The sequence below is a fragment of the Mus caroli genome, unplaced genomic scaffold (genome assembly GCF_978045245.1).
Source record: "Mus caroli unplaced genomic scaffold, Mus_caroli_1 scaffold_7, whole genome shotgun sequence".
In the NCBI taxonomy this organism is placed as follows: Eukaryota; Metazoa; Chordata; class Mammalia; order Rodentia; family Muridae; genus Mus; species Mus caroli.
The window spans coordinates 108,131,522-108,152,206 of record NW_028227262.1 but is presented as its reverse complement, the minus strand read 5'-3'; the positions used below and the strand labels follow the sequence as shown (position 1 = coordinate 108,152,206).

The 20,685-nt window shown below is 38.4% G+C and overlaps 1 pseudogene and 1 gene segment (V, D, J or C); both read left to right on the top strand.

Annotated features, from left to right (window-relative positions):
• Positions 1-20,685, top strand: part of LOC147004003 (T-cell receptor beta-1 chain C region-like) — a 500,214-nt gene that overhangs the window by 425,088 nt on the left and 54,441 nt on the right.
• LOC110288630 (anionic trypsin-2-like) lies at positions 5,758-10,653 on the top strand (annotated as a pseudogene).

Sequence of the window (20,685 nt, the reverse complement as noted above, 5' to 3'; positions counted from 1 at the left end):
GCATTGAACCTTCATAGGATCAAGGGCCTCTCCTCCCACTGATGCCCAACATGGCCATCCTCTGCTACATATGTGAGCATGTATGAGAGCCATGGGTCACTCCATGTGTACTCGTTGCTTGGTGGTTTAGTTCCTGGGAGTTATGGGGGGTCTGGTTGGTTGATATTGCTCTTCTTCTGATGGTTCCAAACCCCTTCAGCTCCTTCAATCTTTTCTCTAACTCATCCATTGGGGACTCCATTGTTTGGCTATAAGCATCTGCCTCTATATTTGTCAGGCAATGGCAGAGCTTCTCAGGAAACAGCTGTATCAGTCTCCTGTTAGTCAACATTTCTTGGCATCCATATTAGTGTCTGGATTTGGTATCTGTATATGGAATTATTCCCCAGGTGTGTCAGGCTCTGGATGGCCTTTCCTTTGGTCTCTGCTCCACACTTTGTCTCTGTATTTCATCCCTTGAGTATTTTGTTCCCCTTCTAAGAAAGACTGAAGCATCCACACTTTGGTCTTTCTCCCTCTTGAGGTTCATGTTGTCTGTAAATTGTATCTTGGGTATTCTGAGCTTTAGGACTAATATCCACTTATCAGTGAGTGTACACCATGTTTTGTTTTGTTTTTTTTTTTTTGTGACTGAGTTACCATGCTTAGAGTGATATTTTCTAATCCCTTTCAAGAACTCATTGTTTTTAATAGCTGAGTAGTACTCCATTGTGTAAATGTACCATATTTTCTGTATCCATTCCTCTGTTGAAGGATATCTGGGTTCTTTTCAGCTTCTCCCTATCATAAATAAGGCTGCTAGGAACATAGTGGAGCATGTGTCCTTGTTTATTGTTGGACCGTCATTTGGGTATTTTGCCCAGAAACAGTATAGCTACATCCAAGTCACATCCAATGTCCAGTTTTCTGAGGGACTGCCAAACTGATTTCCCCAGGGGTTATCCCAGCTTGCAATCCCACCAACAATGAAGGAGTGTTCCTCTTTCTTCACATTCTCTCCAGAATCTGCTGTCACTGGAGTTTTTTATCTTAGCCATTCTGATTTTGATTTGCATTTCCCTGATAACTAAAATATCTGTTTCTCTCTCTCTCTCTCTCTCTCTCTCTCTCTCTCTCTCTCTCTCTCTCTCTCTCTCTCTCTCTCTCTCTCATATTTTCTTTTCAGATGTTATGCTCTTTCCTAGTTTCCTCCCCCAAAATCCTTTATTCCCTCCCACCTTGGCCTGTTCCTAAACCCATCCACTCCCATTCCTGGCCCCTGGCATTTCCACTGTATTGGGGCATAGAACCTTCACAAGACCAAGGACCTCTCCTCCCATTGATGACCAACTAGGCCATCCTCTGCTACCTATGCAGCTAGAGACACAAGTGTTTCCTTTGATTGGTGGTTTAGTCACAGGGAGCTCTGGGGGGTACTGGTTAGTTCATATTGTTGTTCTTCATATAGGGGGGCAAACCCCTTCAACTCCTTGGGTACTTTCTTTAGTTCCTTCATTGGGTTTAGTTCCTTCATTGGGGACCCTGTGCTCTGTCCAATGGATGACTGTGAGCATCCACTTCTGTATTTGCCAGGTACTGGCAGAACCTCTCAGGAGACAACTATATCAGGTTCCTTTCAGCAAAACCTTGTTGGAATCTGCCATAGTGTCTGGGTTTGGTAGTTGTTTAGATGATAGATCCCCAGGTGGGACAGTCTCTGGATGGTCATTTCTTCAGTCTCTGTTCCACACTGTGTCTCTGTAACTCCTTCCAAGGGTATCCTGTTCCCCCTTCTAAGAAGGATCAAAGTATCCACATTTTGGTTTTCCTCCTTCTTGAGTTTCATGTGTTTTGTAAATTGTATCTTGAGTATTCTGAGTTTCTGGGCTAATATCCACTTATCAGTGAGTGCATATCATGTGTGTTCTTTTTTAATTGGGTTAACTCACTCAATAATATATCCTCCAGATCCAACCATTTGTCAAAGAATTTCTTAAATACATTGTTTTTAAAGGCTGAGTAGTACTCCATTGTGTAAATGTACCACATTTTTGGTATCCATTCCTCTGTTGAGGGAAATCTGGGCTCTTTCCAGCTTCTGGCTATTATAAATAAGGCTGCTATGGACATAGTGGAGCATGTGTCCTTATTACAAGTTGGAGCATCTTCTGGGTATATGCCCAGGAGTGGTATTGCTGTAAGCCTAGCCATCATAATAGTGTCTGGGTTTGGCTCTCTCCCACAAGATGTATCTTAAGTTGGGCAAGACACTGGTTAGCTGTTCTCTCAGTCTCTACTCAATCTTCACATCTTATAGGCAGGACAAATTTTGGATTGAAGGTTTTGTGAGTAGTGTGTGTGTGTGTGTGTGTGTGTGTGTGTGTGTGTGTGTGTTTGTGTGTGTGTGGGGGGGGTGATGTTCCACTCTTTCAATTGGAAATCCTGACTTGCTAAAGGAGGTAAAAACTTCTTCACATATCACACTGGTAGAAATCTCAGCTATGGTCACCCCCATAGACTCCCCATATCCTCCCATACACAAGGTCAACAACTGATCCTAGAGATAAATGAAGTTCAATCTTTTCAAAGGTCTACACAGCCAAGGACTGTGTCATGGAACTTCTGAATCAGTGATTCAAAATAAATAATTCTGTCTTTTAAGTTACTTGTGTTAGGTTTCCAGTCGCAGTGATCAGTCTGACAAAGTTCTACCTTCATACCCACTTTCCCTGCTTTCTGTAGCTTGCTTTAAACCCAACACCAATACAGTGTTCTGATTAATAAAGATTGACCATCTACTATAATGACACTATGAGGGATCTTCAATCACTCTTTCTCTACTCACTTTCTGGGTTTATTGAAGTTGCTTAAATGAACTGAGACTAATGAAGAGTTAGTTTTTAAAAATCCAATATAGAGTGCAGGAATTGACCCGTGAACTGTCATTATGGAAGGACCCATGACTTCCATGAAATGCAAACTTTAATCCTATATACTCATATGTGTATGTGTATATTTGTATGTACATGAATACATTTATGTATATGATGTATATGTACACACATACACACATACACACACACACACACAGAAAATGTCTCTTTTATTTCCACATATAAAGTAATGAGATGAGCACAATACACAAGCTTTGTGACTACACATATTGGACTGACTCTAGGGCATTTCCTTTTCTGTTCTATCACTAGACCTAAGTCTAGAAGCTCATAGCCTCCTTACAATCTAATCTTCCAAGTTGACCTATTCAATCTAGCTTTTCTTACCTTCCAACTGAATTGTTCTACCTGAACTCAAACTAATGTTAGCAATTGGTTCTAATCAACTGGTTCTTTCTCAATCTCTTAGTAGTTCTGACTTCACTTTTGTCTAGCGTGTACTCTTTGTAACATGTCACCTTAAAACTGTCAGAGTAAAAGTGCCATATACACACATCACCTGCCACACCCACCACACCACAGCTTCTCCTCTCTCTGTTTATTTTATTTTATTTTATTTTATTTTTGGTTTTTTCGAGACAGGGTTTCTCTGTGTAGCCCTGGCTGTCCTGGAACTCACTTTGTAGACCAGGCTAACCTCAAACTCAGAAATCCGCCTGCCTCTGCCTCTGTCCCTGCCCCTGCCCCTGCCCCTGCCCCTGCCCCTGCCCCTGCCCCTGCCCCTGCCCCTGCCCCTGCCCCTGCCCCTGCCCCTGTCCCTGCCTCCGCCTCTGCCTCCCAAGTGCTGAGATTAAAGGCATGCACCACCATGGCCCGGCCTCTCTCTGATCTTAAGTAGACTTTCTTCCTTGCTAGTCTCCTGTGAGCATCCTATCTCTGACTTCTTTCAAATGTCTCTCTGATTTCTCACTTTCTCTGATGTATCATTCATAAATTAGGTATCACTTTTAAACATGGCTGCTTCCTACTACAACCTAACATTACCTTCATTGTTAAGGATTAAAGGAGTACTCTAAGGTTTTTTCTGTATTGCAGTCAGATTACACTATAACCCAGGGTATGTCTGCATTCTGGCCAAATCATATCTTTGGATGTGATCACTTGCAAGGGCAGCCATGTTGCTGGATTCAAATTCCTCTACATAAATCATATTGGACTCATATTATGTCTCACAGATAAAATTTGAAGTTAGACTAAACCAGTCAGCAACTCCCTCACTTGACTTTGTTCAAAAAGTGTATATAGATGATCCCATACATTTACAAATCCTACAGTTGATCAGTGCATACTTTTAATGTTAGAATACTTAGAAATGTGAAGAACAGCAAGTGGGACATAAAGAGGAGATACTCAAGTACCTGTTTACCTATGAGTATACTTGGGATCAGAGACTTGAACTAAATATTTTTTTTCTAATAAAAAGAATGAATATATGAAATTCCTAGGCAAATGGTTTGACCTGGAGGGCATCATCATGAGTGAGGTAACACAATCACAAAAGAACTCAAATGATATGTACTCACTGATAAGTGGATATTAGCCCAGAAACTTAGTATACCCGAGATATAAGATACAATTTGCAAAACACATAAAACTGAAGAAGAATGAAGACCAAAGTGTGGATACTTTGCCCCTTCTTAGAATTGGGAACAAAACACCCATGGAAGGAGTTACAGAGACAAAGTTTGGAGCTGAGACAAAAGGATGGACCATCTACAGACTGCCATATCCAGGGATCCATCCCATAATCAGCCTCCAAACGATGACACCATAGCATACACTAGCAAGATATTGCTGAAAGGACCCTGATATAGCTGTCTCTTGTGAGACTAGGCCGGGGCCTAGCAAAGACATAAGTGGATGCTCACAGTCAGCTATTGGATGGATCACAGGGCCCCCAATGGAGGAGCTAGAGAAAGTATCCAAGGAGCTAAAGGGATCTGCAACCCTGTAGGTGGAACAACAATATGAACTAACCAGTACCCCGGAGCTCTTGACTCTAGCTGCATATTTATCAAAAGATGGCCTAGTTTGCCATCACTGGAAAGAGAGGTCCATTGGACTTACAAACTTTATATGCCCCAGTACAGGGGAATGCCAGGGCCAAAAAGTGGGAATGGGTGGGTAGGGGAGTTTGGGGGGGAGGGTATGGGAGACTTTTGGGATAGCATTGGAAATGTAATTGAGGAAAATACCTAATAAAAATATTTTTAAAAAAGACTCGAAATTATTTCTTAACTATGATGCAGGAAATATTGGGTGTAATAAGAACATTTTATTGGGAACCACAAAAGTGTGACATGGCAGATATAGTAGGAAATGAAGAAATAATGGGAGAGTAGAAGTGAGAGTAAAGGGGAACTTGTCCTAAAATTCCATTGTGGGAATGTAGATTATTGAAAGACAGAAGAAATAAGGAATGGATGATTAAGAGATGATATGACAAATTGGAGGATACCTTAACTACAAAAACAACTGTGTGCATTGTTTTCATGTTTAAACAACCCCTTCTATGCATGGAAAAGCTTCCTTTATCTGGTGTAGCAAGAAAGAATGCAGTATCGGGAAAATGGAAAATAGTGCATTCCTGTTCTTCTGTGACATGCAGATAAATACCAGAAGGAAAATGAGAGAGTAGTTTGTTCCATTGAGTACTCAGGGTAGATGGTCAGCACACTGCTTATCTGCCACCTGTATCCAGTCTCACATGCTCCAATAATTTCCATATCTTCCTATGGCCTTAGGGCAGCCTGCCAGTTGTAGATAATTTCTCCGGTAAAATTAATCAATGCAAATCAATCCTTCCTAAATACCTCACACTAACATGCTTGTGAAAAATGGAAGTAAGTAAATACTCTTTAAAAATCTGTGAGAAATGGCAATATGAGAGATGTTCCACTTGGGAATGACTGCAGTACCAAATGAATGACAAACAAGTTACAGAATTGACAGCACTGAGTGGTTGTTTGGGTGTGAGATGCTCATTCAGCATTGCCAGTATTAAGACAACAACTTATGTTATGAAGCCCATGTTTGCATTTTTTTGCAGTTTTGTCTGACTTCCAATTTCTCCAACCTCCAGTCAGTTTTCACCCACAGATGCAATTGCCACAATTTCAGCTAAGTTTCTCCCATGTTAATGGACAACTTCAGAACCATCACTACTTTTCAAAGACTTCAAACATGACATCACCTTCAATATACTTTTTGCTATATCTGGGGTCAATGGACAATAAAACCTGATAATAAAGATACTCCAATTATGTCTTTAAAATAGACACAAGCACACACAATATCAAGTACTGACCTTCTATGGCAGTTTTGTGCCATGGTAAAATGAGAGCTATGTCTTAGGGTGTACTGGCTAGTTTTGTGTCAACTTGACACAGCTGGAGTTATCACAGAGAAAGGAGCTTCAGTTGAGGAGATGCCTCCATGAGATCTAACTGTAAGGCATTTTCTCAATTAGTGATCAAGGGGGAAAGGCCCCTTGTGGGTGGGACCATCTCTGGGCTGGTTTTCTTGGGTTCTATAAGAGAGCAGGCTGAGCAAGCCAGGGTAGGCAAGCCAGTAAAGAACATCCCTCCATGGCCTCTGCATCAGCTCCTGCTTTCTGACCTGCTTGAGTTCCAGTCCTGACTTCCTTTGGTGATGAACAGCAGTATGGAAGTGTAAGCCGAAAAAACCCTTTTCTCCCCAACTTGCTTCTTGGTCATGATGTTTGTGCAGGAATAGAAACCCTGACTAAGACATAGGGATAATTTAATTAAAAACCAATGAACAAACAGAATCTCATATGTGGAGATTTATCACTGACTGAGCACAGCATTATATTCTGTTGCATATATAGTATAAATATCCATAATTCTCTCAATTTTTCAGCATACCTCATGTTTATTGAGATGTCATGTTGAATATTTCTCAATCTCTACTCTTCAAAATGAGCAAAGACTTCCAACACAAACTATTTGACATAGGTACAGAGTAGATAATTTTAATGTAAACATTCAGGGAAATGCTGATACAACTTAGGATTGTGATGATTTATGTGAATAATATTATTTATTTACTCTTGTATTCGTGTATTTCTCTAATTCACTTCAAAGTAAGAAACTGTCTACTCAACCTTCACACACTCTCCATCCCACATATCTGAAACCAAAGAGCCTGATGAAAAGCAGATTCTCTAACAGACCACACGTATGAGGAACTCTGTATCTCCTTCCTTGACATCACTGATGTGCCATTGCTGGTCCATAGAATTTTTCAATTTCTTCTCATTATTAAGAAGATTGGTTATGACCAGAACCAAAAATTGAGGAAGAACTGATAGACAATTTGAGGAGGGTTGTTCTTCGAAGAGCCCCACTATCCACCAAAACCAGGCTATCTTCAAAATTACTAAAAGCAACAAACATTCATTAAGGGCTATCTAAGAATACCATAGAGTCATTCTTCTCTAACACACACAAATTTAGTCTATTACACAGAAGCACTGTATACAAAGGTTAGACTACCACTGTTTCCCTCGTTTAGCATCGATCCTTTCAAGAATCAGCTGATTGCATCCATTTTCTCTGAGAATAAAATTGTCCTATATACCTGAAGATCTCCTAATGCCAAGAACTCTAAAAAGAGGTGATGTCAGAATTTAGCAAGGAGAAAATACAGGTGTGTTTGCTCAGGAATTGTCAAGGATATCCAACCCCCACATCAAGAAACAGAGTTCAACTTCCTCAAAGATATAAAAGTCTGCTCTGCTTCAGCATTCATTACTTTTTGCCACCATGAATGCTCTTCTATTCCTGCCCCACTGTGGGAACTTCTGGTGAATTTGTGGTCTTCTGTGGTCGTCTTCTTCTAATTAAATAAAAAGCAATGACTCTTGTTTCTGCTATTTTAATGCTAGTATTCACAATTCTTCCCCATCATCATTTCCATTTTTATAATCTCTCAAATTTACTTTACACCTGTATTTATCAACACATTCTCTATAGCATACTTTGTTAAATTTAGGGCCTTGATTATAGAGGTTGAACGGGAAGCCAAAGAGATGACAAAATGAACCAAGAGGAATATTCCTCAGCAGCAACAATATGGATATACAAAGCATAGTTCTTGAGGAACTTCAGGGAGAAACAAGCAGTCAACTATACCACTAACATTTAATTGGATCCCACTAATTGTGTTCTTTGGTCATTTCTTCTAATTTTCTCTGGAACTCTGAAAGGTTCTGAGACCACTAGGATCTAGTTACCTGTCCTGAATTTCTTGCCACTGGCAGACATCAAATCTGTGTTGTTTACTGGTATTGGTGTTTCTGTTAGTGATTCTACTCAGAATGTAATACTAAAAAAAGTGGGAAGGAAAAATAATACTAAAACACTGAGCAATCCATCCTCTAACATCTTCAATTTGCTTCACCTCTCTATTTCTATCCTAGCCACTTTCCCTGCTAATGATGATGATAAGATCATTGGAGGCTATGTCTGCTGGGAGAACTCTGTCACCTACCAGGTATCCCTGAACTCTGGCTATCTCTTCTGTGGAGGATCCCTTATCAGTGATCAATGAGTGTTGTCTGCAGCTCACTGCTACAAAAGCTAAGTGAGGGTTTCCTAACAACATTGTTCCCAGAGTGGGGCATCTTTACAGTAGGCATCTGCAAGGGCATGTGTTAAAGTTGGAGAGAAAAGGGAAAGGTGAGAAGGAAAGAAGGTGCTGACAGAATCTCAGATTCAAAGCCCTTAGAAGAGCATAGAATGGAATGTCTCACCAATGTCACACCACTACACACACATAGAAATGAATAGATAATAAATAAATAAATATATTAATATGAAAGAAAGAAAAACATACATCTTGAAAGAAAGAAAGGACTACGTTCTCACCATACAAACTAATGAGCAATCTCGTAAAGGTTTTCTCATTTGGTAACTTGGTCCTATAACAAGAAATTTTATTAGACTTTTGGCAATACAACTGAATATTGCTTTATTTAATTTTTCCCAAGATATTTTATATTCTATTATGGGATTGCGTAAAAGTGTTTATAAAATGGGCTTTTAACTTAATTTAATTATTTTAAAAAGTAATTAAAATACCAACTACATAGCCTCATAATCTAGATTGTGACTAATTAGTGTAGAGTGGAATCTTGAAAATGAACCTCTACACTGTCTCAGAATCTGGCTAAGAGTCAGATACCTAACGTTGACACTTCTGCTTTAAATGCAAGAGTAGAGCGTTCTTTACCAAGGAAATTGGGATTAAAATTTCCTGTGTGAAGTAAAAAATTGACTTAGTAGACAAAGAGACCTTCAAATGACGCTGTAGTTTCTTTTACTGGGTACATTGAAATAAGATCGACTATAGAGTATTCTGCATGGCAGAACTTCACATTGCCATATGTACACTGAATCTCTCTGAGAAAGAAAAGAAAACACACCTTCCTTGTTCTTCTCTTATGATGCTTCAGAGTGAGGACCTTGGGGAACTTGTGATGTCTGAGACATAGAGTAACAGAGTGTAGCATTCCTCATCTTCCCAACAGCCGCATCCAAGTGAGACTGGGAGAGCACATCAATGTCCTTGGGGGCAATGAGCAGTTTGTCAATGCTGCCAAGATCATCAAGAACCCTAACTTCCAAAGGAAGAATCTGAACAATGACATCATGTTGATCAAGCTCTCGTACCCTGTGACCCTCATTGCCAGAGTGGCTACTGTGGCTCTGCCCAGCTCCTGTGCACCTGCAAGCACTTAGTGGCTAGGGCAACACCCTTAACTGCAGTGGTGAGTAGGATTTGTCACCTATTACTATTTTTTTGTTGTTGTTTTGTTTTGTATTCCCTGTAATCACTCCCTCCCTGAAATTATCCTCCTGGCTTCAAAATGGTAAATATATTAGATGTGCACAGTACATTTATGTCTGCAAGAGATTCTACAAAAATTTACACAACAAATGAACTGATCCCAAGTATCTGATCAGGCACATGCAGAACATAACATTATTTTATCAGGAAGGATAATAGCAACAAATATTCTTGAATGGGAAAGCTATTCTTTCTGTGGAACTTAAGGTTATAGGAAACAGTCCATTGCTTGCCAGTTGGTTCAACACAGGTCTCCTGTCTGGATATGGCAGTCTTCATTCTTTTCCTTTTCTCACAGTCAATAACCCAGACCTGCTCCAGTGCCTGGATGCTCCACTGCTTCCTCAGGCTGACTGTGAAGCCTCCTATCCTGGAAAGATCACTGATAACATGGTCTGTGCTGGCTTCCTAGAGGGAGGCAAGGATTCCTGCCAGGTGATTGCCACCCTCCACTTTTCCAAACCTCTGTTCTTTTGGGTGTGGGGCTTGGAAGTTTAGTATTATGAAGCAAAAATAGCTGTGGTGGTACTATGAGAAATGAGGGGACATCCTTTAGATCTGAACACAGTCTTTAGGATAGCAGATGGGCTATGGGGTAAAATAAATGGAACAAGGGAGCATAATACAGGTATTGAGTTTACTATGTGCAGCTCTATTTCACATGCCCTTTCTTATGCACTGTGTTCCTCTTTCCCGGGGTGACTTTGGTGGCCCTGTGGTCTGCAATGGAGACCTCCAGGGTATTGCCTTCTGGGGCAATGGCAGTGCCCTGCCAGACATTCCTGGTCAGACCACCAAGGTCTGAAACTATGTGGATTGGATTCAGGACACAAATGCTGCCAACTAGAGATCCCCTATCCCTCTGTATTCTCTTTGTCGATAAAGTGAAATTTTCATTACTGTCTGTTTCTATCTGATCTCTTTAGCCCCTGGGTTTTAAGGATAGATTTCATCTCAGATGATTCTCTCATCTTCAGTTATCTGGAAAGCATCCTTTCTCTCAGTATAAGTTACATGTATCAGAAGTACATGAAGACTCAAAGCTCCAAAGTCAGAAGTACATGAAGAGACAAAGCTCCAAAGAGTTAAAACAAGAAGCTATGTGCTGCCTGAACTTCAGCCTATTTTGCAGGAAGACAGCATTGTATATCAAAGGTTTTATGGCTGTCTTGGTGTTGTTTTTTTTCTTATTTGACAGCATTTATAGTGCCATTCTATACCAAAGGAGCTAGGTCTTAGGGACAAAGGCTCTATGTAGGCAACAGCTCAACTTCTCCATGTTTAACAGTTGTGTAGGTGTTTTCTTCAGCAATAGTGACACTGTTGCTTTGTGAAAATAATGTATGACCTTGGCACCAGTCTAAATTGTTTTTGATTTCTATTGGTTTGCATTTTAGAGAGAGAGAAAAAGAAAACATATTTGTGTGTTAGGGAAATCAAGTTCATGTTTATGCATACAAATATACTTTATGAAAAACAAAATTTTGAAAAACAGAGAAATTGCCTTAAATGTCTTACATGTATGCAAATCTGTTCAAGGCAGTTGGTAGGATTTTATTTCAGTTTCTGGTTATAACATTCTCTCTAACACCAAAACAAAAGAAAAATAATATAAAACAACAAGAAAAAGAACAAGAAACAATTAGGGAAAAAAATTATATTTGCCAACTGACGAAGACCAGCTTTGCAAACGCCTTAAAGAGGCAGACAGACTACCGCTCTGGTGGCAAGTAGCAAAGCTTTACTGATTTCTTCAGCTTATAAACATTGGGGTATGACTTTGCAATTGTTACTCAAAAAATAAAAATTTTACTTAGTTGCACCTGGCACACAATATTATCATTTTTGGAGTAATTTTCTCATAACAAGAATATTCTTCAGAAGAAGGAACTGTTTATCAGCAGACCCAAGGACATCCTCCTCACCGGGTAAATATTAACTCTTGACTAGGAACAAGAAAAAACTCTGGCCCACAGAAAGTCATGTTAGGACATCCCTCCCTTTCAGGAGGGACGGCCCCTGAACTTTCCCCCAGTTAACTGCTCTGACCCTTTCAGGCCAGAACCAAAGGGAAGCCATTGTTCTCCTCAGCCAACTATTTCTCGTTTTTAAGTTCAGTAATTGGAAGTATGAAAAGCCAGAAGGTCAGATGCGTTACATCACATTCAAAACTCACTGCATATTGAATGTGTAGACCATTGGTTATGTGCTTGATTTCATCTTCCATTATTCAATCATCGTTTGCTGCTATGGACAGTCTGATGCAGCACCATATTCCACACCTGTGATTAAAGCAAAAAGTATTCTTATAGCATTTCTGCTTTTAAAGAATCCAAAATTCTCACTATAGGAATTCTAATAAAAGAAGGAAAAAGAGAAGGCTGTCTACTCTGAAACATTCATTATAGGAATTGAAGTTTTAGCTGGTTCAATAAAGCAACTTCAGGAGATCAAAAGACTTTATAACAGAAAGAAAACAGTCACAGTATAATTCTTTGCAGATAATATAATGTATAAATAAGCACCACTCAAAATTCAACCAGGGAACTCCTACAACTGACTTACACCATTAATGAAGGAGTTGAACATAAGATTAAGCAGTTTTCAGTAGCCCTCTTATACAAATTTTAAAATATTGTATTTGAAAAAAATCACAGAAAAACCATCATTCACAATAGCCATACATAATTTAAATATATCAGGACAATTCTGATGAAGTAAGTGGAAGACATTTCTTAAAACCTTGAGTCTTTGAAGAATGAAACTAAAGAAGGCGTCAGAAGATGGAAAGATGGCCCATCCTCATGTATTGACAGGAGTGACATAGTAAAAATTGCCATGTTTCCAAAAGCAATGTGTGTGTGTCCTTCTGTTGTTTATATCCAATATTTTCATTATTTATTTAAAATGTTTAGTTCATTATATTCTCTTTTTATCATTGGTGGCATAGCAGTTCACAATGAGAAATTTAATATACTTTATTTTTATCTTTCATTGAATGGAGAATTTTTATAAATATATTTGCATTATTGTTTTTCCTCCCCAACACTCCACATCTTCTCCCACACTCCAGGCAAATTTACTCCCATTCCATCTCTTGTCACAGGAATAAAGGAACAAATATACAGGAATCTGAATAATCAGAATAAAGTAAATAAAAACAAACCAGAATAGGATGGAATAAATGAACTCACAGAAAAAAACAAAGAAAAATACAAGAAACATGTAACAACTTGGAGAAACATAAATTCATAAATTCATGCACAAAATAAAAAAAACATATTTCTAGAAGTCATAATATGTATGCAAATGGCCTATAAGTTTCAAAAAAGCTATGACTAAACATTATGAAACAAAAAATCTTTATAACATTTACAGATGCCATTGCTTTCCTTTGTATTTACTGCCTGGAAGGAAGCCTGCTTTAAAGAGTGGTTTGTATACCCAGTGAAACTCCAATAGAGTAAACTAATATTTCAGTTTCAATTATTTATCTACTGAAGATAACTCCAGGGTTAGGAATGGGGTCTCTGTTCACTTCAGGCTCAGCTATTGGTTTGATGTATATTGCTTATGTTTAGGTATGGACCATGAATTCCTGATCTGTCCAATACTTTTAATGTGAAAGGGTATTGTATATTGTCAAATGTTTTGTCAGAATCTAATGAGATGATCATGTGGTATTTTCTTTAAGTTTTTTTAATCTTTATATAACAGATTACATTGATAGATTTCCCTATGTTGAACCACCCCTGCATCCCTGGGATGAAGCCTACTTGATCATGGTGAATGATCATTTCGATGAGTTCTTGGATTCGGTTTGTGATAATTTTATTGAATATTTTGGCATTGATATTCATAAGCAAAATTAGTCTGAAGTTCTCTTCTTTTGTTGGGTTTTTGTGGTTTAGGTATCAGTTAACTATGGCTTCAAAGAAGATTGGGTAATGTTCTTTCTGTTTCTATTTTGTAGGATAGTTTGAAAAGTACTGGAATTAGGTCTTCTTTGTTTCCAGTTTCTGGCTATTACAAATAAAGTCACTATGAACATAGCTGAGCAGGTGTCTTTGTTGGATGGTGGAGCCTCTTCTGGTTATATGTCCAGGAGTGGTATGGCTGGGTCTTGAGGTAGAACTATTTCTAGTTTTCTGAAAAAACTGCCAAATTGCTATCCAAAGTGTTGTACAAGTTTGCACTCCCACCAGCAATGAAGAAGTACTCCCTTCAATCCACATCCTTGCCAGCATATGCTGTCTATTGTGTTTTTGATCTTAGCCATCCTGATGGGTATAATATTGAACCTCAGAGTTATTTTGATTTGCATTTCCCTGAAGGCTAAGAAACTTGAACATTCCTTTAAGTGCTTCTTAGCCATTCAGGATTCCTCTGCCAAGAATTCTGTTTATCTGTTTCACATTTTTTGATTGGGTTATGTGGGTTGTTGGTGTCTAACTTCTTGAATTCTTCAGAAATTTTGGATATTAGTCCTCTGGAAGAGTTAGGGTTGGTGAAGATCATTTCCCAATCTGTGGATTGCATTTATTTTATTGAATGTAACCTTTGCCTTAAAAAAGTTTTGTGGTTTCATGAGGTCCCATTTATCAATTGTTGATCTTATAGCCAATGCCATTGATATTCAATTCAGAAAATTATCTCCTGTACCAATAGGTTCAAGGCTATTTTCACTTCCTCTTCTATGAAATTTAGTGTATTCAGTTTTACACTGAGGTCCTTGATTAACTTGGACTTGAGTTGTTTGCAGTGTTGAAAGTATGGATCTATTTTCATTGTTCAACATATAGACATCTAGTTAGTCCAGCACCATTTGTTGGAGATTCTCTCTTTTGTCCAATGTAAGGCTTTTGTTTCTTCACCAAAAATCAAGAGTCCTTATGTGTGTGGCTCTATTTCTGGGCCTTTAATTTGATTCCACTGATCAACCTTTCTGTTTCGGTATTAATACCATGCAGTATTTATCACTGTTGCTCTCTAGTACAGCTTGAGGTCAGGGATGATGATTCCTACTGAAGTTCTTCAATCTTCCAGGATTTTTGGCTATCCTGGGTTTTTTGTTTTCCATATGAGATTAAGAATTGCTCTTCCAAGGACTATAAAAACTTATGCTGGAATTTTGATGGAGATTTCATTGAACCTATAGATTGTTTTTGGTAGGACAGTAATTTTGATTATGTAAATCCTGACTGTCCATGAGAATGTGAAATCCTTCAATCTTCTGAAATCTTCTGTAATTCCTTTCTTTGTGGACTTGAAATTCTTGTCATGTGGATCTTTCACTTGCTTGGTTAGAGTTGCACCAAGATATTTTATATGATTCATCACTATTGTAAATCATATTGTTTCCCTAATTTCTTTTTCAGCACATTTAACATTTGAATAAAGAATGGCTACTGATTTCATTGAGTTAATTTTGTATCCAGCCACTTGGCTGAAGGTGTTATCAGCTGCAGATGTTCTCAGGTAGAATTTTTGTATCCTTTATGTATACTATTATGTCATCTGCAAACAGTGATAATTTGACTTCTTCCTTTCCAATGTTTCTCCACTTATCTCCTTTAGTTGTCTTATTGCTCTGGCTAGAACTTCAAATACTGTATTGAATATATAGGGAGAAAGTATTTAGCCCTGTCTTGTCCCTGACTTAAGTGGAAATGTATTAAATTTCTACTCATTTAGTTTGATATTTGTTCTTGGATCACTATGATCTTGGATCAGTATTTTGATTATGTTAAGATATGTGCCCTATGTTCCTGATTTCTCCAATACCTTTAACATTAAGGGGTATTGGATTTTATTGATGGGTTTTTCAGTATTATGAGATAGTCATGTATTTTTTTTCTCTCAGGTTGTTTATAGTGTGGATTACATTGGTGAATTTTCTTTTTTCCCATTTTGTTCAGTATTTTTTATTCAACTTATGAAATTTATTGTTTATTTTTATTAGGTATTTTCTTCATTTACATTTCAAATGTTATCCCAAAAGTCCCCCAGACCATCCCCTACCCAATCCCCTACCCACCCTCTCCTACTTCTTGGCCCCAAGAAGTAGAGGCATATAAAGTTTGTGAGAGTATACAAAGTATACAGAGGCCTACGAAGTATACAGAGGCATATACAGTATACATATAAAGTATACAGAGGCATATAAAGTTTGCGAGAACAAGGGGACTCTCTTCCCAATGATGGCCGACTAGGCCATCTTCTAATACAAATGCAGCTAGAGACACGAGATCCGGGGGTACTGGTTAGTTCATATTGTTGTTCCACCTATAGGGTTGTAGACCCCTTTAGCACCTTGGGTACTTTCTCTAGCTCCTCCATTGGGGGCCCTGTGTTCCATCCAATAGCTGACAGGGAGCACCCACTGCTAGGCCCTGGCATAGCCTCACAAGAGACAGCTATATCAGGATTCTTTCAGCAAAATATTGCTAGTGTATACAATTGTATCAGCATTTGGAGGCTGATTATGGGATGGATCCCCGAGTATGGCAGTCTCTAGGTGGTCCATTCTTTCCTCTCAGCTCCAAACTTTGTCTCTATAATCCTTCCATAGGTGTTTTGTTCACAATTCTAAGAAGGGACAAAGTGTCCACACTTTGGTCTTCATTCTTCTTGAGTTTCATGTGTTTTGCAAATTGTAACTTATATCTTGGGTATTCTAAGTTTCTGGGCTAATATCCACTTATCAATGAGTAAAGGTCATGTGAGTTCCTTTGATGCCCTCCAGGTCCAACCATTTGCCTAGGAATTTTATAAATTCATTCTTTTTAATAGCTGAGTAGTACGCCATTGTGTAAAGGTACCACAATTTCTATATCCATTCCTCCCTTGAGGGACATCCAGGTTCTTTCCAGCTTCTGGCTATTATAAATAAGGCTGCTATGAACATAGAGGAGTCTGTGTCCTTATTACGAGTTGAAGCATTTTCTAGATATATGCCCAGGAGAGGTAGTGTGGGATCCTCCAGTAGTACTATGTCCAATTTTCTGAGGAACCACCAGACTGATTTCCAGAGTGGTTGTACAAGCTTGCAAACCCACCAACAATGGAGGAGTGTTCCTCTTTCTCCACATCCTTGCCAGCATCTCCTGTTACCTGAAGTTTTTATCTTAGCCATTCTAACTGGCTTGAGGTGGAATCTCAGGGTTGTTTTGATTTGCATTTCCCAGATGATTGAGGATGCTGAACATTTTTTCAGGTGCTTCTCAGCCTTTCAGTATTCCTCAGGTGAGAATTCTTTGTTTAGCTCTAAGCCCCATTTTTAATGGGGTTATTGGATTTTCTGGAGTCCACCTTCTTGAGTTCTTTATATATATTGGATATTAGTCCCCTATCTGATTTAGAACACGTAAAGTTCCTTTCGAAATAAGTTGGTGGCCTTTTTGTCTTATTGACAGTTTCTTTTGCCTTATAGAAGCTTTGAAATTTTATGAGGTCCAATTTGTCAATTCTCGATCTTACAACACAAGCCATTGCTGTTCTATTCAGGAAATTTTGCCCTGTGCCCATATCTTCAAGGCTTTTACCCACTTTCTCCTCTAAATGACTCAATATCTCTGGTTTTATGTGGAGTTTCTTGATCCACTTAGATTTGATCTTAGTACAAGGAGATAGGAATGGATCAATTTGCATTCTTCTACATAATAACCACCAGTTGTGCCAGCACCATTTGTTGAAAATGCTGTCTTTTTTCCACTGGTTGGTTTTTGCTCCCTTGTCAAAGATCAAGTGACCATAGGTGTGTGGATTCATTTCTGGGTCTTTAATTCTATTTCATTGGTCTACTTGTCTGTCGCTATACTAGTACCATGCAGTTTTTACCACAATTGCTCTGTAGTACAGCTTTAGGTCAGGCAAGGTGATTCCACCAGAAGTTATTTTATCCTTGAGATGAGTTTTTGCTATCCTAGGTTTTTTGTTATTCCAGACGAAATTGAAGATTGGCCTTTCTAATTCGTTGAAGAAGTGAGTTGGAATTTTGATGGGGATTGCATTGAATCTGTAGATTGCTTTTGGCAAGATAGCCATTTTTACAATGTTGATCCTGCCAATCCATGAGCATGGGAGATCTTTCCGTCTTCTGAGATCTTCTTTAATTGCTTTCTTCAGAGACATGAAGTTCTTATAATACAGATCTTTCGCTTCCTTAGTTAGAGACATGCCAAGGTATTTTATATTATTTGTGACTATTGAGAAGGGTGTTTTTTCCCTAATTTCTTTCTCAGCCTGTTTATCCTTTGTGTAGAGAAAGGCCATTGACTTGATTGTGTTAATTTTATATCCACCTACTTCATTGAAGCTGTTTATCAGGCTTAGGTGTTCTCTGGTGGAATTTTTAGGGTCACTTATATATACTATCATATCATCTGCAAAAAGTGATATTTTGACTTCTACCTTTCCAATTTGTATTCCCTTGATGTCCTTTTGTTGTCGAATTGCTCTGGCTAAGACTTCAAGTACTGTGTTGAATAGGTAGGGAGAAAGTAGACAGCCTTGTCTAGTCCCTGATTTTAGTGGGATTGCTTCCAGCTTCTCATCATTTACTTTGATGTTGGCTACTGGTTTGCTATAGATTTTTTTTACCATGCTTAGGTATGGGACTCGAATTCCTGATCTTTCCAAAACTTTTATCACGAATGGGTGTTCAATTTTTTCAAATGCTTTCCCCACATCAAACGAGATGATCATGTGATTTTTGTCTCTGAATTTGTTTATATAGTGGATTACATTGATAGATATCTATATATTAAACCATCCCTGCATCCCTGGAATGAATCCTACTTGGTCAGGATGGATGATTGTTTTAATGTTTTCTTGGATTCGGTTATCAAGAATTTTATTGAGCATTTTTGCATTGATATTCATAAGGGAAATTGGTCTGAAGTTCTCTATCTTTGTTGGGTCTTTCTGTGGTTTAGGAATCAGAGTAATCATGGCTTCATAGAATGAATTGGATAGAGTACCTTCTGCTTCTATTTTGTGGGATAGTTTGTGAAGAACTGGAATTAGATCTTCTTTGAAGGTCTGATAGAACTCTGCATTAAAACCATCTGGACCTGGGCTTTTTTTTTTTTTTTGGTTGGGAGACTATTAATAATTGCTTCTATTTCTTTAGGGGATATATGACTGTTTAGGTCATTAACCTGATCCTGATTTACCTTTGGTACCTGGTATCTGTCTAGAAATTTATCCGTTTCATCCAGGTCTTCCAGTTTTGTTGAGTATAGCCTTTTGTAGAAGAATCTGATAGTGTTTTGGATTTTTTCAGGATCTGTTGTTATGTCTTCCTTTTCATTTCTGATTTTGTTAATTTGGATGCTGTCCCTGTGCCCTCTAGTTAGTCTGGCTAAGGGTTTATCTATCTTGTTGATTTTCTCAAAGATCAAGCTCCTCGTTTGGTTGTTTCTTTGAATAGTTTGTTCAATAGCTTGTTTCCACTTGGTTGATTTCACCCCTGAGTTTGATTATTTCCTGCCATCTACTCCTCTTGGGTGAATTTGCTTCCTTTTGTTCTAGAGCTTTTAGGTGTGTTGTCAAGCTGCTAGTGTGTGCTCTCTCTAGTTTCTTTTTGGAGGCACTCAGAGCTATGAGTTTCCCTCTTAGAAATGCTTTCATTGTGTCCCATAAGTTTGGGTATGTTGTGGCTTCATTTTCATTAAACTCTAAAAAGTGTTTAATTTCTTTCTTTCTTTTTCCTTGACCATTGTATCATTGAGAAGAGTGTTGTTCAGTTTCCACATGAATGTTGGCTTTCTATTATTTATGTTGTTATTGAAGATCTGCCTTAGTCCATGGTGATCTGATAGGATGCATGGGACAATTTCAATGTTTTTGTGTCTGTTGAGGCCTCTTTTGTGACCAATTATATGGTCAATTTTGGAGAAGGTACCATGAGGTGCTGAGAAGAAGGTATATCCTTTTATTTTAGGATAAAATGTTCTGTAGATATCTGTTAAATCTATTTGTTTCATAACTTCTGTTAGTTTCACTGTGTCCTGTTTAGTTTCTGTATCCACGATCTGTCAGTTGATGAAAGTGGTGTGTTGAAGTCTCCCACTATTACTGTGTGAGGTACAATGTGTGCTTTGAGCTTTACTAAAGTCTCTTTAATGAATGTAGCTGCACTTGCATTTGGAGCATAGATATTCAGAATTCAGAGTTCCTCTTGGAAGATTTTACCTTTGATGAGTATGAAGAGCCCCTCCTTGACTTTTTTTGATAACTTTGGGTTAGAAGCCGGTTTTATTCGATATTAGAATGGCTACTCCAGCTTTTTTCTTCAGACCATTTGCTTGGAAAATTGTTTTCCAGCCTTTCACTCTGAGGTAGTGTCTGTCTTTTTTTCTCAGATGGGTTTCCTGTGAGCAGCAAAATGTTGGGTCCTGTTAGTGTAGCCATTCTGTTAGTTTATGTGTTTCTATTGGAGAATTGAGTCCATTGATATTAAGAGATATTGAGGAAAAGTAATTGTTGCGTCCTATTATTTGTGTTGTTAGAGTTGGCATATTTTTCTTGTGGCTGTCTTCTTTTAGGTTTGTTGAAGGATTACTTTCTTGCTTTTTCTAGGGCATGGTTTCCGTCCTTGTATTGGTTTTTTTCTGTTATTATACTTTGAAGGACTGGATTCGTGGAAAGATAATGTGTGAATTTGTTTTTGTCGTGGAATAGTTTGGTTTCTCCATCAATGGTAATTGAAAGTTTGGCTGGGTATAGTATCCTGGGTGGGCATTTGTGTTCTCTTATTGTCTGTATAACGTCTGTCCAGGATCTTTTGGCTTTCATAGTCTCTGGTGAAAAGTCTGGTGTAATTCTGATAGTCCTGCCTTTATATATTACTTGACCTTTTTCCCTTATTGCTTTT